This window comes from Cervus elaphus, chromosome 13 (assembly GCF_910594005.1).
Source record: "Cervus elaphus chromosome 13, mCerEla1.1, whole genome shotgun sequence".
NCBI classification, from domain to species: domain Eukaryota; kingdom Metazoa; phylum Chordata; class Mammalia; order Artiodactyla; family Cervidae; genus Cervus; species Cervus elaphus.
In genome coordinates this window covers 9764719-9780688 of record NC_057827.1, presented here as the reverse complement: position 1 = coordinate 9780688, position 15970 = coordinate 9764719, and the positions used below count along the sequence as shown (strand labels likewise).

General features: G+C 40.3%; 1 protein-coding gene across 5 annotated transcripts in view; it reads left to right on the top strand.

Moving 5' to 3' along the window:
• LRRK1 (leucine rich repeat kinase 1) overlaps positions 1 to 15970 on the top strand; it is a 135238-nt gene that overhangs the window by 23474 nt on the left and 95794 nt on the right. The gene's annotated exons all lie outside the window — the stretch shown is intronic.

Genomic DNA, 15970 nt, shown 5'->3' with positions numbered 1-15970 from the left:
TTCAGTTTTTAATGTGGTGTATCACATTGATTGATTTGCAAATATTGAAGAATCCTTTCATCCCTCAGATAAAACCCACTTGGTCATGATGTATAATCTTATTATATTGTTGGATTCTGTTTGCTAGAATTTTGTCGAGGATAATTGGATCTATGTTCATCAGTGATATTGGCCTGTAATTTTCTTTTTTTGTGGCATCTTTATCTGGTTTTGGTATTAGGGTGATGATGGCCTCATAGAATGAGTTTGGAAGTTTACCTTCCTCTGCAATTTTCTGGAAGACTTTGAGTAGGATAGGTGTTAGCTCTTCTCTAAATTTTTGGTAGAATTTAGCTATGAAGCTATCTGGTCCTGGGCTTTTCTTTGTTGGAAGATTTCTGGTTATGGTTTTGATTTCTGTGCTTGTGATGGGTCTGTTAAGATTTTATATTTCTTCCTGGTTCAGTTTTGGAAAGTTATACTTTTCTAAGAACTTGTCCATTTCTTCCAAGTTGTCCATTTTATTGGCATAGAGCTGCTGATAGTAGTCTCTTATGATCCTTTGTATTTCTGTGTTGTCTGTTGTGATTTCTCCATTTTCATTTCTAATTTTGTTGAGTTGATTCTTCTCCCTTTGTTTCTTGTTGAGTCTGGCTAATGGTTTGTCTATTTTATTTATCTTCTCAAAGAACCAGCTTTTAGCTTTTTTTGCTATGATCTCTTTTGTTTCTTTTGCATTTGTTTCTGCCCTAATTTTTGTGATTTCTTTCCTTCTACTAACCCTGGTATTCTTCATTTCTTCCTTTTCTAGTTGCTTTAGGTGTAGAGTTAGGTTATTGATTTCTCTCCTGTTTCTTGAGGTAGGCTTGTATTGCTATGAACATTGCCCTTAGCACTGCTTTTACTGAATCCCATAGGTTTTTGGTTGTTGTGTTTTCATTTTCATTCGTTTTTATGCATATTTTGATTTCTTTTTTGATTTCTTCCATGATTTGTTGTTTATTCATAAGCATGTTGTTTAGCCTCCATATGTTCGTATTTTTAATAGTTTTTTTCCCTGTAGTTGACATCTAATTTTACCGCATTGTGATCAGAAAAGATGCTTGAGATGATTTCATTTTTTTGAATTTACCCAGGCTAGATTTATGGCCCAGGATGTGATCTGTCCTGGAGAAGGTTCCGTGTGCACTTGAGAAAAAGGTGAAATTCATTGTTTGGGGTGAAATGCCCTATAGGTATCAATTCGATCTAAACTGGTCCATTGTATCATTTAAAATTTGTGTTTTCTTGCTAATTTTCTGTTTAGTTGATCTATCCATAGCACACTCCAGCATTCTTGCTTGGAGAACCCCCATGGATGGGGGAGCCTGGCATTCTACAGTCCATGGGGTTGCAAATAGTCGGACATGACTGAGTGACTAGGCACACAAACACAGGGAAGACCACTAGACCATTCAGGTATGACCTAAATCACATTCTTTATGATTATACAGTGGAGGAGATGAAGAAATTCAAAGGATTAGATCTGGTGGACAGAATGCCTGAAGAACTATAAATGGAGGTTCATTGTACACGGGGTAGTGACCAAAACCATCCTCAAGAGAATAAATGCAAGAAGGCAAAGTGGTTATCTGAGGAGGCCTTATAAATAGCTGAGAAAAGGAGAAAAGCAAAAGGCAAAGGATAAAAGGAAAGATATTCCCAACTGAATGCAGAGTATAGAGAATAGGAAGACAAGATACTTCCTTAGTGAACAATACAAAGAAATAGAGGAAAATAATAGAATGGAAAAGATTAGAGACCTCTTCAAGAAAATTAGAGATACCAAGGGGACATTTCATGTGAAGATGGGCACAATAAAAGTCAGAAATGGCAAGGACGTAACAGAAACAGAAGATATTAAGAAGAGGTGGCAAGAATACACTGTACAAAAAAGGTCTTAATGAGCCAGATAACCTTGATGGTGTGGTCACTCGCCCAGAAGCACACATTCTAGAGTGTGAAATCAAGTGGGCCTTAAGAAGCATTACTATGAACAAAGCTAGTGGAGGTGATGGAATTCCAGCTGAGTTATTTAAAATCCTAAAAGATAATGCTGTTAAAGTGCTTCACTCAACATGCCAGTCAATTTGGAAAACTCAGCAGTGAACCGCAGGGCTGAAAAAGGTCAGTTTTCATTCCAATCCCAAAGAATGAATGCATGCTCAGTTGCTCAGTTGTGTTTAACTCTTTGCAGCCCCATGGACTGTAGCCTGCCAGACTTTCCTGTCCATGGAATTTTCAAGGCAAGAATACTGCAGAGGGATTGCCATTTCCTACTTCAGGGGATCTTCTCTACCCAGGGGTCAAACCTGCTTCTCTGTGTCTCCTGCGTTGCCAGGCAGATTCTTTTACCACCGAGCCATGTTGGGAGCCCTAATCCCAAAGAAGGCCAATGCCAAAAAATGTTCAAATTGCCATACAGTTGTATTCATTTCACATGCTAGCAAGATTATACTCAAATCCTTCAAACTAGGCTTCAGGATTATGTGACTTGAGAACTTCCAGTTCTACCAGCTGCATTTAGAAAAGCCAGAGGAACCAGAGATCAAATTGCCTACATCTGCTGGGTCATAGGAAAAGGAAGGGAATTCCAGAAAAACATCTACTTCTACTTCATTGACTATGCTAAAGCCTTTAACTGTGTAGATCACAACAAACCGTGGGAAATTCTCAAAGAGATGAAAATATCAGACCAACTTACCTGTCTCCTGAGAAACCTGTATGCAGGGCAAGAAGCAACACTTAGAACTGCGCATGGAACAACAGACTGGTTCAAAACTGGGAAAGGAGTTCATCAAGGCTATATGTTGTCACCCTACTTATTAAACTTTTATGCAGAGTACATCATGCAAAATGCCAGGATGATGGACCACAAACTGGAATCAAGATTGCAGGGAGAAATATCAACATCCTATCATATGCAAATAACACCACTTTGATGGCAGAAAATGATGAGAAACTAAAGACCCTCTTGATAAGCATGAAAGAGGAGAGTGAAAAAGCTACCTTAAAACTCAGCATTCAAGAAACAAAGATCATGACATTTGGTCCTATCACTTCATGGCAAATAGATAGGGAAAAAATGGAAACAGTGACAAACTCTATTTTATTGGGCTGCAAAATCACTGTGGACAGTGACTTCAGGCATGATGCTTTCTCCTTGGAAGAAAAGCTAGGAAAAACCTAGACAGACTGTATTAAAAGCAAAGAAATCACTTTTTCTGACAAAGGTCCTCAATAGTCAAAGCTATGGTTTTTCCAGTATTCATGTATGAATGTGAGAGTTGGACCATAAAGAAGGCTGGGCACTGAAGAATTGATGCTTTTGAACTGCAGTGCTGGAGAAGACTCTTGAGAGTTCCTTGGACAGCAAGATCAAACCAGTCAATCCTAAAGGAAATCAACCCTGAATATTCATTGGAAGGACTGATGCTGAAGCTGAAGCTCCAACACTTTGGCCACCTATGTGAAAAGCCAGCTCATTGGAAAAGACCCTGATGCTGGGAAAGATTGAGGGCAGGAGGAGAAGGAGGCAACAGAGGATAGCATGGTTGGATGCTATCACTGACTCAATGGACATGAGTTTTAGTAAACTCAGGGAGATACTGGAGGACAGGGAACTCTGGCGTGCTGCAGTCCATGGGGTCACAGAGAGTTGGACATGACTTAGCAACTGAATAACAGCAACATATATATACACACACACACAATGGAGTATTACTCAACTATAATAAAGAATGAAATTTTGCTCTTTGTAACCACATGGATGGACCTGAAGGGTATTATGCTAAGTGAAATAAGTCTAACAGACAAAGACAGAAACTATGTTTTCACTTATATGTAGAGTCTTAAAAAATAAAACAAACGTGAATATAAAAAGACAGAAAGAGACTCATAGCTATAGAGAACAAGCTAGTGGTTACTAGAGGGGAAAGAGACAAGATCAAGGAAGGGAAGGAAGAAGTGCAAACTACTAGGTATAAAATAAATAAGGTACAAGGATATAATATATAGCACAGGGAATATAACAAATATTTTTAATAACTTTAGAGTATAATTTATAAAAATATCAAACCACTATATTATACACCTGATGTTAATGTAATACTATAAGTCAACTGTCTCTCTCTCTCTTTAGTCACGAAGTCGTGTCTGACTCTTGCAACCCCATGGACTGTAGCCCGCCAGGCTCCTCTGTTCATGGGATTCTCCAGGCAAGAATGCTGGAGTGGGTTGCCATTTCTTTCTGCAGGGGATCTTCCTGACCCAGGGATCAAACCCATGTCTCCTGCACTGCAGGGAGATTCTTTACCAACTGAACTATGAGGGAAGTCAACTGTACTTCAGTATTAAAAAATGACATATCATCCTCTTATATAGAGAGACAACACTGTAAATATATTGGTTCTCTACGTGTTGATTTTATAATTCAGTGCAATTGCAATTCAAATGCAAACAAGATTCTTTTAGATAAAGAAAGAAGTAAATTCTATGTAGAAAAATAAACATGAGAATAACCAAGAAAATTCAAATGAGAAGGAGGTCAGTTGAAGGAAAGAGTAGAGAATAGTTCCACCAAATTTTAGAATTATTACAAAGCCATACTAATGAAACATGTTGGAGACTAGAGAGAGAAAGGACAAGAAAAGCAATGGGTTAGAGCCACAACTCAACAAATAGGCCAAATGCACATTAGTTTTGCTTTACTATTTAGGATTTCAAATTTGTCCAGAAAATAAAGTTTGCTTGGTAATAGGACAAAAATAACATATTACTTCCTCACTTCCACACCAAAATCAGTTTCAGATGAATCAAATATTTAAACATAGAAATGAATACCACTGAAAGTCTAGGAAAATGATAATATAATTTGGGAGTGAGGAAGGACTTTTTCCTAAGCGTGGCACAGAACCCAGATACCATAAAGGAGAAAATTAATAAAATAATTACATAACAATTAGAACTATTCTGCAGAAATAGAAGTGACAACCAACAAACAGGTCTAAACTGTTTTCAACATATACTGCAAGAGCACTGGTAAATCAGTGATAGAAAGAATAGCCCAATTTCAAATGAATCAAAGAAGAGATTTATAGAGTTCATTAATTCATTGAAAAAGATAGGAATGATGGATCAATGTGAAAATATATTGAATGTCATTCATATGAGAAGAAATTGAAACCAAAACCAACTTTGAGATATGTTATTTTTCTTTGCAGATTGTAAACAATCAGGAAGTTTGATATTATTTAAGATAGCAAAGATATAAGTTTTGCCCTGTTTTTCATATTTTATTTTAATCTAATACTGAGTTGATGAGTAAGGACCGAATTGATGCAACTTTTGGAAAAGCAAATTGACAATCTTTATAAAAATCAAGGCCTACTATATCCTCTGCTTCTTCTACTGCTAGAAATTTAACCTGGGGAGACAGTTCACAGGTGGGAAATGCACACATAAGGATATTCAGTGCAGCAGTGGAGGGGGTTACAGAAAACTATACCTGCCCTAAATGTCCATCAATGAAGACAAAGGGCTGCCATGACAAAAGCTGTGCTGGGTCTCCGAGTGCCGACCCAGAACTTCTAAGTGAGAGAAGCAAGTTGCAGAACATAATCATAGTATAATTCATTCATTAAAAAGGAAGAAGAGAAGAAATGAATATTTATGTGAGATCCAGGGAAATCACTCATGGCCTCTATATTCCAGGGAAACTCCAGCCTGGAATCTTAAAATCATGAAGCAGCCTAGATCTTTACTTAAGTTTTTTGAAAGGACATCCACAAGGAATTCTGTTTAAAGCACACGGCCAAACCTCTGAACTCCTTTGCCCAGATCTTTCCCAGAAGTTGACAAAATGCAGCCTCTGTCCTCAGTCTCTAATCTTGTACTCTCTAGAGACCTCCCAGGCATTTCCCACAGAGTCAGCTTGTCTTGTCTTGGTGAGAGTCTGTGTCCGTCTGCCTGCCCTGCCTCTGCCCTTTCGAGTACAGACACTGCAGCACCCTGCCCTGCCTGCCCTGCACCAGTAAGGCCATCCAGACTCTACCTAGGGGGATGAAGAGGTGGAGGCAAGACATCTGCTTGCAGCTTCTCTCCTTACCAGCAGTACTTCAGGATGTGCTGAGATTAAGTTGGGCTTGAGGAGGATCCTTGGCAGTGACCCCTAGGTGGGCATAGGGGCTGGGATGAAAGGAGGGGCCGCTCCCTCTTCCGGGAACCAGATCGTTTTCTGGTCAGACTCAAGCCAAGCACAAGTGCTGTACTTCTCTGCTGCATGGTGCCGAGCTGCCTCTTGGGGGCGTAATTCAGATTCCTCACTTGCGTTCTGCAGAGCTTCTGCCTTCCCAGCTCTAGGATGGGGTGAGTAGACCCAGCATACAGGGCCATTGGAAGCTGGCATGTCTGTGCCCTACCCTGGGGAGAAATAATGGGAGCTGCCCTGGGAATCACAGAGCAATAGGAGATGATCCCCCCCAGTATAGAGAACTCTTTCTCTTTCCTTCTTACCGCTTCATAGGACTCTGTTATATGGATGGTCCATAGTTTCTGTAGCTAGTTCTCTATAGATGGACATGTAGATTTTTCCCCTGCAATAACAATACAATAAATAGTCTTATGTAGATATGATTTTATATTTATGTCTCATATATTTTGCATAAATTTCTAAAATACAGAGTGCTGGGCTAAGAGGGAAAATGCAGATCTAATTTTGCTAGGTATTGGTAATTTCCCTCCATGGAGGCTGTGCCATTTTGCATTCCCTCTAGCAAAGCAGGGCAATGCCAAAGAATGTTCAAACTACCACATAACTGTACTCATTTCACAGATCAGCAAGGTAATGTTCAAAATCCTTCAAGCTAGGCTTCAGCAGTACATGAACAGCGTCTAGATGTACAAGCTGGCTTTAGAAAAGGCAAAGGAACCAGAGATCAAATTGCTAGTATCCGTTGGATCATAGAAAAAGCAAAGGAATTCCAGAAAAAACATCTACTTCTGCTTCACTGACTACACTAAAGCCTTTAACTGTGTGGATCACAACAAACTGTAGAAAATTCTTAAAGAGATGGGAATACCAGATAAGCTTACCTGCCTTCCGAGAAACCTGTATGCAGCTCAAGAAGCAGCAGTTAGAAGCGGACATGGAAGAATGGACTGGTTCCAAATTGGGAAAGGAGTATGACAAGTCTGTATGTTGTCACCCTGCTTTTTTAAATTCTATGCAAAATTCTGTGCTTAGTCACTCAGTTGTGTCCGGCTATTTGTGACCCCATGGACTCCTCTGTCCATTGGGATTCTCTAGGCAAGAATACTGGAGTGGGTTGCCATGCCCTCCTTCAGGGGATCTTCCCAACCCACGGATCAAACCCAGGTCTCCTGCATCGCAGGTGAATTCTTTACTGTCTGAGCACAAGGGAAACCCAAGTCAACCATACTTCAATTTTTTTTTTTTTTAAAGTATAAAGTCTGGAAAGAATACAGCTCCACATTCTAGTTTTTCCAATCTGTCTCATCAATGTATGTGCCCAGGCTCTAGCTCAGCACATTGTAGGTATTAAATAGTTATAAAATGAGTGAACAATAAATTAATTTTCAGAAGAGGACCTAAATATTGGAAAAAAATTCATCTTTGTAGCTCTGTATTTCTGTGTCTCTTTTCAACTGCTGCTGAATTTGTGGAGGAATTGGTTTCCATTTTCTCTCTGGTTTTTTGTCTAATAAGACAGAATCACAATAAAGGACAGAAATGGTAAGGATCTAACAGAAGAAGAAGAGATTAAGAAGAGGTGGCAAGAATACACAGAAGAACTATACAAAAAAGATTGTAATGAACCAGATAATCATGATGGCGTGATCATTCACACTCACCTAAAGCCAGACATCCTGGAATGTGAAGTCAAGTGGGCCTTAGGAAGCATCACTAGGAACAAAGCTAGTGGAGGTGATGGAATTCTGGCTGAACTGTTTCAAATCTGCACTCAATATGCCAGCCAATTTGTAAACTCAGCAGTGGCCACAGGACTGGAAAAGGTCAGCATTCATTCCAATCCCAAAGAAAGGCAGTGCCAAAGAATGTTCAAACTACTGCACAATTGCACTCATCTCACATGTTAGCAAAGTAATGCTCAAAATTCTTTAAGCGAGGCTTCAAATATATGTGAATCAAGAACTTCCAGGTGTTCAAGCTGGATTTAGAAAAGGCAGAGGAACCAGAGACCAAATTGCCAATCCATTGGATCATAGAAAAAGCAAGAGAGTTCCAGAAAAATATCTACTTCTGCTTTGTTGACTATGCCAAAGCCTTTGACTGTGTGGATCACAACAAACCGGGGAAAATTCAAGAGATGGGAATACCAGACCACCTGATCTGCTTCCTGAAAAACACATATGCAGGTCAAGAAGTAACAGTTAGAACCAGACATGAAACAATGGACTGGTTCCAAATTGGGAAAGGAGTATATCAAGGCTGTATATTGTGACCCTACTTATTTAACTTATATGCAGAGTGCATCATGGGAAATGCTGGGCTGGATGAATCACAAACTGGAATCAAGATTGCCGGGAGAAATATCAATAACCTCAGATATGCAGATGACACCACCCTTATGGCAGAATGTGAAGAGGAACTAAAGAGCCTCTTGATAGAAGTGAAAGAGGAGAGTAAAAAAGTTGGTTTAAAACTCAACGTTCAAAAAACTAAGATCATGGCATCCAATACCATCACTTCATGGCAACTAGATGGGGAAACAAGAGAAACAGTGAGACTTTATTTTGTTTGGCTCCAAAATCACTGCAGATGGTGACTGCAGCCATGAAATTGAAAGACTCTTGCTCCTTGGATGAAAAGCTATGACAAACCTAGACAGCATATGAAAAAGCAGAGACATTACTTTGCCAACAAAGGTCCATATAGTCAGACCTACAGTTTTTCTAGTAGTCGTGTATGGATGTGAGAGTTGGATCACAAAAGGCTGAGCACTAAAAAATTGATGCTTTTGAACTGTGGTGTTGGATAAGCCTCTTGAGAGCCCCTTGGACATCAAGGAGATTAAACCAGTCAATCCTAAAGGAAATCAATCCTGAATATTCATTGGAAGGACTGATGCTGAAACTGAAGCTCCAATATCTGGCCACCTGATGTGAAGAGCTGAGTCATTAGATAGGACCCTGATGCTGGGAAAGATTGAGGGAAGTAGAGGAAGGGGACAACAGAGGATGAGATGGTTGGACGGCATCACCGACTTGATGGATATGAGTTTGAGCAAGCTCTGGGAGATGGTAAAGGACAGGACAGGGAAGCCTGGCGTACTTCAGTTCATGGGGTTGAAAAGAGTCAGACACAACTGAGTAAATGAACAACAACAAACCATGATGGTGTGGTCACTCACCTGGAGCCAGACATCCTGGGGTGTGAAGTCAAGTGGGCCTTCAGAAGCATTACTATGAACAAAGCTAATGGAGGTGATGGAATTCTAGCGCCACTGTTTAAAATCTTCAAAGATGATGCTGTTAAAATCCTGTGCTCAGTATGTCAGCAAATTTGGATAATTCAGCAGTAGCCACTGGACTGGAAAATAGCGGTTTTCATTACAATCCCAAAGAAGGGCAATGCCAAAGAATGTTCAAACTACATTACAATTGAGCTCATTTAACATGCTAGCAAGGTGATGCTCAAAATTCTCCAAGCTAGGCTTCAGCTGTACCTGAGCAGAGAAGTTCCAGATGTAGAAGCTGAGTTTAGAAAAGGCAGAGGAACCAGAGATCAAATTGCCAGCATTCATTGGCTCATGAAGAAAGCAAGGGAATTCCAGAACAAATCTACTTCTGCTTCACTGACTACACCAAAGAGATTGATTGTGTGGATCATGACAAACTGTGGAATATTCTTAAAGAGATGGGAATGCCAGACAACCTTACCTGCCTCTGGAGAAACCTGTATGCAGCTCAAGAAATAATAGTTAGTACTGGACATGGGACAAAGGACTGGTTCAAAATTGAAAAAGGAGTTCATCAGACTATATGTTGTCACACTATTTATTTAACTTCTATGTCGAGTATATCATGCAAAATACCAGGATGGATGAATCACAAGCTGGAATCAAGATAGCCAGGGGAAATATCAACAACCTTGAATATGCAGATGACAGCACCCTAATGACAGAAAGCAAAGAGGAACTATTGAGCTTCTTGATGAAGGTGAAAGAGTAGAGTAAAAAAGCTGGATTAAATATCAACATTCAAAGAACGAAGATCATGGCATCTGGTCCTATCACTTCATGGCAATTAGATGGGGGAAAAATGAAAACAGTGGTATATTTTATTTTCTTTGGCTCCAAAGTCACTGTGGACGGTGACTGCAGCCATGAAATTAAACGATGCTTGTTCCTTGGAAGTAAAATTATGAGACACCTAGACAGTGTTTTAAAAAGCAGAGACATCCCTTTGTCGACAATGTTCCATTTAGTCAAAGCTATGGCTTTTCCAGTAGTATGTATGGATGTGAGAGTTGGACTGAAGAAGGCTGAGTGTGAAAAAATTGATGCTTTTGAACTGTGGTGTTGGAGAAGACTCTTGAGAGTCCCTTGAACAACAAAGAGATCAAACCAGTCAATCCTTAAGGAAATCAACCCTGAATATTCATTGGAAGGACTGATGCTGAAGCTGAAGCCCCAATACTTTGGCCATCTGATGTGAAGAGCTGAATCATTGGAAAAGAGTGTGATGCTGGGAAAGATTGAGGGCAGGAGGAGAAGGGGCAACAGAGGATGACTTGGTTGGATGATATCGCTGACTCTGTGGACATGAGTCTCAGCAAACTCAGGGAGATACTGGAGGACAGGGAACCCTGGTGTGCTGCAGTCCATGAAGTCACAAAGAGTCTGACACAACTGAGTGACTCAAGAATAGCAGCAAGACACTCATCTTACCTTTTAGTTCCCACATGTTTCCCCAGCACATTATGTTCTGAACAATTGCCCCACGTTTTGTTGGGTGCTCTCAGCCTGTGAAGTGAGGAGTTGGACTTTGATGACAGGGCCAAGGGTTCAAGTTCCTATCTGCTTTTAGAAGCTGGGTGGAGGCGCTTTCTCTAATCGCTCAGAGCACTGGTCACCTGGTGAAAAGTGGTGGTAAGAACCCCTGTCTTGCGTGGGTGTTAGGAGAAAGGTGGATGTACGTAGAATATTTCTTATAGCATCTGGCAGTTCTTAATAATCAATTACTGATCTACTAAATGTTATCACAGATCATTTTATTTTCTCTTTTCAAGTCCATGACACCTTTGTCAATTATTGTCCCGGAAAATGTTCTTCTTCTCTTTATTCCCAGAGCAACTGTGTCAGGACATGGTGTACCTAAGAGCTGCTTTAGTTTAAATAATACCATCAAAGAACTAGTTCATTAAATCAGACTGAAAGTAGTTAACTTTGTGTTGTATTCATTTTATCTTTGTTATCATTTTCCTTTTCTTAATTTAAAAATCAGTACAAGAAAAAACAAAAATCAGTACAAACTTGATGAGAAAAAGGAAAAGATTTTGGAAAATACAGACTAAATTTTTATAAACAAAAATAATAGCCTGTGCTTATTAGAAATCTCCCATTCCCCCCCAAGCATTTTATTAAGACATCATCTATAAGCCTGGAATAAACTTTTTCACTTTCACTGTGTATTTTCACATGATGCCAACCTGTTTTCTGTGTTATATATTTGCCTATTTTTTTTCCTGTCTGCTCCTTATTCTACTCTTTTAGCTTAGTATCATATAAGTTTTTTCTTTTTTTTTTTTACTTTTCTTTCGTTTTCCTTGTAATCGGTTTTAATGGCTGCATGGTAGTTCCTCATTTTGTTTTTTTGTTGTTGTTGTTGTTGTTTTTCCCATTCATTTTTATTAGTTGGAGGCTAATTACTTTACAATATTGTAGTGGTTTTTGTCATACATTGACATGAATCAGCCATGGATTTACATGTATTCCCCATCCCGATCCCCACTCCCATCTCCCTTTCCACCCGATTCCTCTGGGTCTTCCCAGTGCACCAGGCCCGAGCACTTGTCTCATGCATCCAGCCTGGGCTGGTGATCTGTTTCCCCTAGATAATACATGTTTCGATGCTGTTCTCTCAAAACATCCCACCCTCGCCTTCTCCCACAGAGTCCAAAATTCTGTTCCATACATCTGTGTCTCTTTTTCTGTTTTGCATATAGGGTTATCGTTACCATCTTTCTAAATTCCATATATATGCGTTAGCATACTGTATTGGTCTTTATCATTTTGAAGTATCCTGAGGTCCTACTGGGCTAGCTGGCTCAGATGATAAAGAATTTGCCTGCAATGCAGAAGACCTGGGTTTGACACCTGGGTCAGGAAGATCCCTTGGAGAAGGGAATGGCTACCCACTCCAGTATTCTTGCCTGGAGAATTCCGTGGACAGAGGAGCCTGGCGGGCTGCAGTCCATGGGGTCGCAAAGAGTTGGATACGACTGAGTGACTAACGCTACTACTACTTTAGTTGGCTCAGGCTGCTGTAATGTTGCCAAAGGCTGGGTGCCTTAAACAACAGACATTTCTTTCTCACTCCAGGGGTCAGGAAGTCCAGGATGAGGTGTTGGCAGGTTCTGTTCTCACCGAGGACCGGCCTCCTGGTTGTAGACACCATCGTCTCTTTGTGTCCTTATGTGGGAGAGAGGATGGAGCTCTCTGTCTCTTCTAGGAGGACACTAATCCCACAACGCCAGCTCTACCTTCAGGAGCCTGTCACTTCCCAGAGACCTACCTCCTTAGACTGGGCATCAGGACGAAATCAGGAACTCTAGGGGGACAAAGCATGCAGCCTGTCTCAAGTATGACAGTGGAAAGGAAAGTTGTGGGGTTTCTGTGGGCCCCAGGGCCACAGAGACCTGCTCCATCACTCTAGCCCCTGCTGCTTGCCGGCCTGCCACTGTGAGTGTCTTCATCCTGGCCTCCCTCATCTGTCAGATGGTGGCCATGGACCTACTCACAGTGTTGATGTTGATACCAACTGGGGTTCTTGGCTTCCTTAATCAACAGAAATTGATCAGAGGCCAGACAAGAAGTTCAGGCAAGGCTTTATGGGACCCCGGCTGCAATGGGGGGAGTGTAAGAACAGACAAGAGTTTCCCTTGCTTGCCCTGCTCCCTGGGGTGAGAGGGGCAAGGGGTGAGGAGGGAGCTGGTTCTTTTCATGGGGTGAAGGTGGGGGTGTGTCCAGGGGCCAGACTGGAGGGGTGGCTTAGTTTATTTTGCCTATTGCTTCCCTGGTGGTGTGTACAAGGGGCATGCACAGTACACTGCTTTTACTCCCTGCTCTTCAGAAGTGGCAGTTACTTTTTTGGTCTTTTTGTATCTTTTTGTCCATAGTTTGCCCTAAGTGTGGCATGCACACAGTTACTTTTAGCCTCTTTACTTTCTTTGTATTTTGTAGCTCCGAGAGACATTGGTCTAGGTGCAAGCATTGCAGAACTAGAGTAAAGGGTCCCAGGTCCCAGCCGGTCTCAGTAAGGCTTCCCATGACAAATGTACCAATTCCACCACACTCTGGGGAACAGTAAGCATTAGAGCTCGTTAAATTTTTCAGTATATCAGGTAGACATAACATGATGTCTTATGAACAGTTGTTTCTTTTATTTCTAAAGATAACTGCACTGTTAGGTGTGATTTCCGTCTGTCCAGCCTGCTCGTAGGTATAACCGCCCATGCCCTTTTTATTAGCGAAAATTCATTTCAGGGATTTGGTGAAAATATCCACAGGGAAGTTTCCTGTCAGTGCTGGGAGGCTTTGCTGATGTGCAGCCCGCATGGCTGGAGATCTGCTCCGTGTGAGCCGTGAGCCAGGCCTCTGGCCAAGGCCACCTCTGTCTTTGCTTTCGTTTCTGATGCTGGTCTGGTGGCCCAGCTTGATGGAGCTGAGCCCCAGCCATCTGGAGTCAGTGAGGAATTACTGCTGAGGGTCACCCTCCCTCATGAGGGGTCATGTCGCCCCTCCACAGCCCCCCCAACCTCTGCCTCTTCCCTGAAGAAGTAAAGGGTTGGATTTCAGTGTAATGTGACCCAGAGATGAAAACTGCTGCTGAGGCTAAAACCCTAGAGGGACAGCTGGCAAAGAAAGAAGCATCCTCGCTGAAGGCTAGTGAGCCCAGGACTGCAGCGGACGGGCCCCGGCAGTACCAGGAGGGTGTCCGCTCCAGGGGGGGACAGCCCCTGACCCAGGATTTGGCCACACAGGGATTCGATGGACAGTGGCACAGGAAGGCCACTAAACAGTTATGACCAGGTCAGTCGCAGCCTAGAATTTACTCTTGTCTATTCTGCAGTGAACTCTGGGTTGTTAGATATATTTTTCTTTTTTGCTACTCCATTGATGCAGGTGAATGTAATTGTTTTTAAAAGCATATATTCAAAATAAATACATAAATAAAAGCATATTTTCATGTAAATGGTAGTGTCTTTTCTAGGATGCACAGAGGATGCCAGAGATGTTTGAATCAAGAAAGAACATTTGTCTTCTGTCATGCATGCTTTCCTTGATGGGGATGAGAGAATTAAACAGTAGTATAATAAATATATATGTGTTAGAGACAAACTGATTAAGAACTGATAGAATTAAAGTCACTTTCATACTACCTCTCCATTGTCCTAGATTCACAGAAAAATAAAAAAGCAGTAGAGAGAGAATTTTAGTCTGACTATGGGTCAGGAGGAATGATTTAACAAATACTGTTCTAGAAGAAAAGGTAAGAATACCTCCTTAGGATATAAAGACAGAACAGATTCAGAATCGGCAGACAAAGGAGGACTCTCTAAGATGGGGAAGGCCACAATGAACTGTTAGTGTAAGTAGCATGGCTTGTATCACCAGACATCGCTCTGTAACATTTGTGAAATTCTGTTTCATTACTTTCCCAAAATAAAAGAGAAGAATAATTCCTGTTCATTTCCCTATAGTCAAAATAATTTATTTTTCTAAAACCTGAATTACAGAAATAACATTTAGAGGTTGAGTTATTGTCAACTAAAAGCATTTATCCTAGAAGTGTCAGAATGTGTAAAACATATATTGTTACTGAAAGTATTTTTTTTTGTAAATAGATTATTAACTTGAAAGTGAGTGCCAAAGGCTAAATGATGCTCTGGTTTCATATGTTTTAAAATATTTTTAGCAAATACTTTTTCATATAATGAACTTTCATTTACTGCCCATGACCAGAATATTTAAATACCGGGCCTTATAGAAATTAGCATTTATCATCCACCAGAAGTATGTTCACTTAACATCATCACAGCTTATTGGAACTATTTCTTGCATTCTCGAGTAAGTCTATGTGCTAAATCCATAATGCTAGTCATCCACTACATTTATAGCTTCCCCTCGCTAGTTCCTACTTCTAATTACTTCTGATTGTCTCTTTCCCCAAAACAAACCACCAACACTAATCAAACCTTAAAAATAAAAAACTATGCTAATGGCTTCTCCTTCTCCTTTTTTTTAAAGTTATCTTCTTTGTTAGGCATATTAACTTTATCTTAAAAGCAAGTAAGATGCCTGTTGATAAATATATGGAATTTTCATTGCTATCTAGGAAAATAATTACACCCATTGTAACAGAGAACAAAAAGGATTTTAAAAAATTTTGACACTGAATCATTCTAATGTTCTACTGTTAATTTCCTACTAGTTTTAGTTACTTCTCTGCTACATTAATATTGTATTGAAATAGAATATGTTTGGGGATTGTATTTTGAGTATGAATTTTAAATCTATATAAATAAAATATTTAGAACTGTGATGTTTTACTGTATTAAAGAATTTAATTATGGAAATGGTTGATTAATAGGCAAAAATAATTGAATAATCTCAAATAGTATAAATAAATCATCTTGCTCTAAGTTTACAAAGGTCACCAATTCTCAATATAAAACTCTAGTAGTATT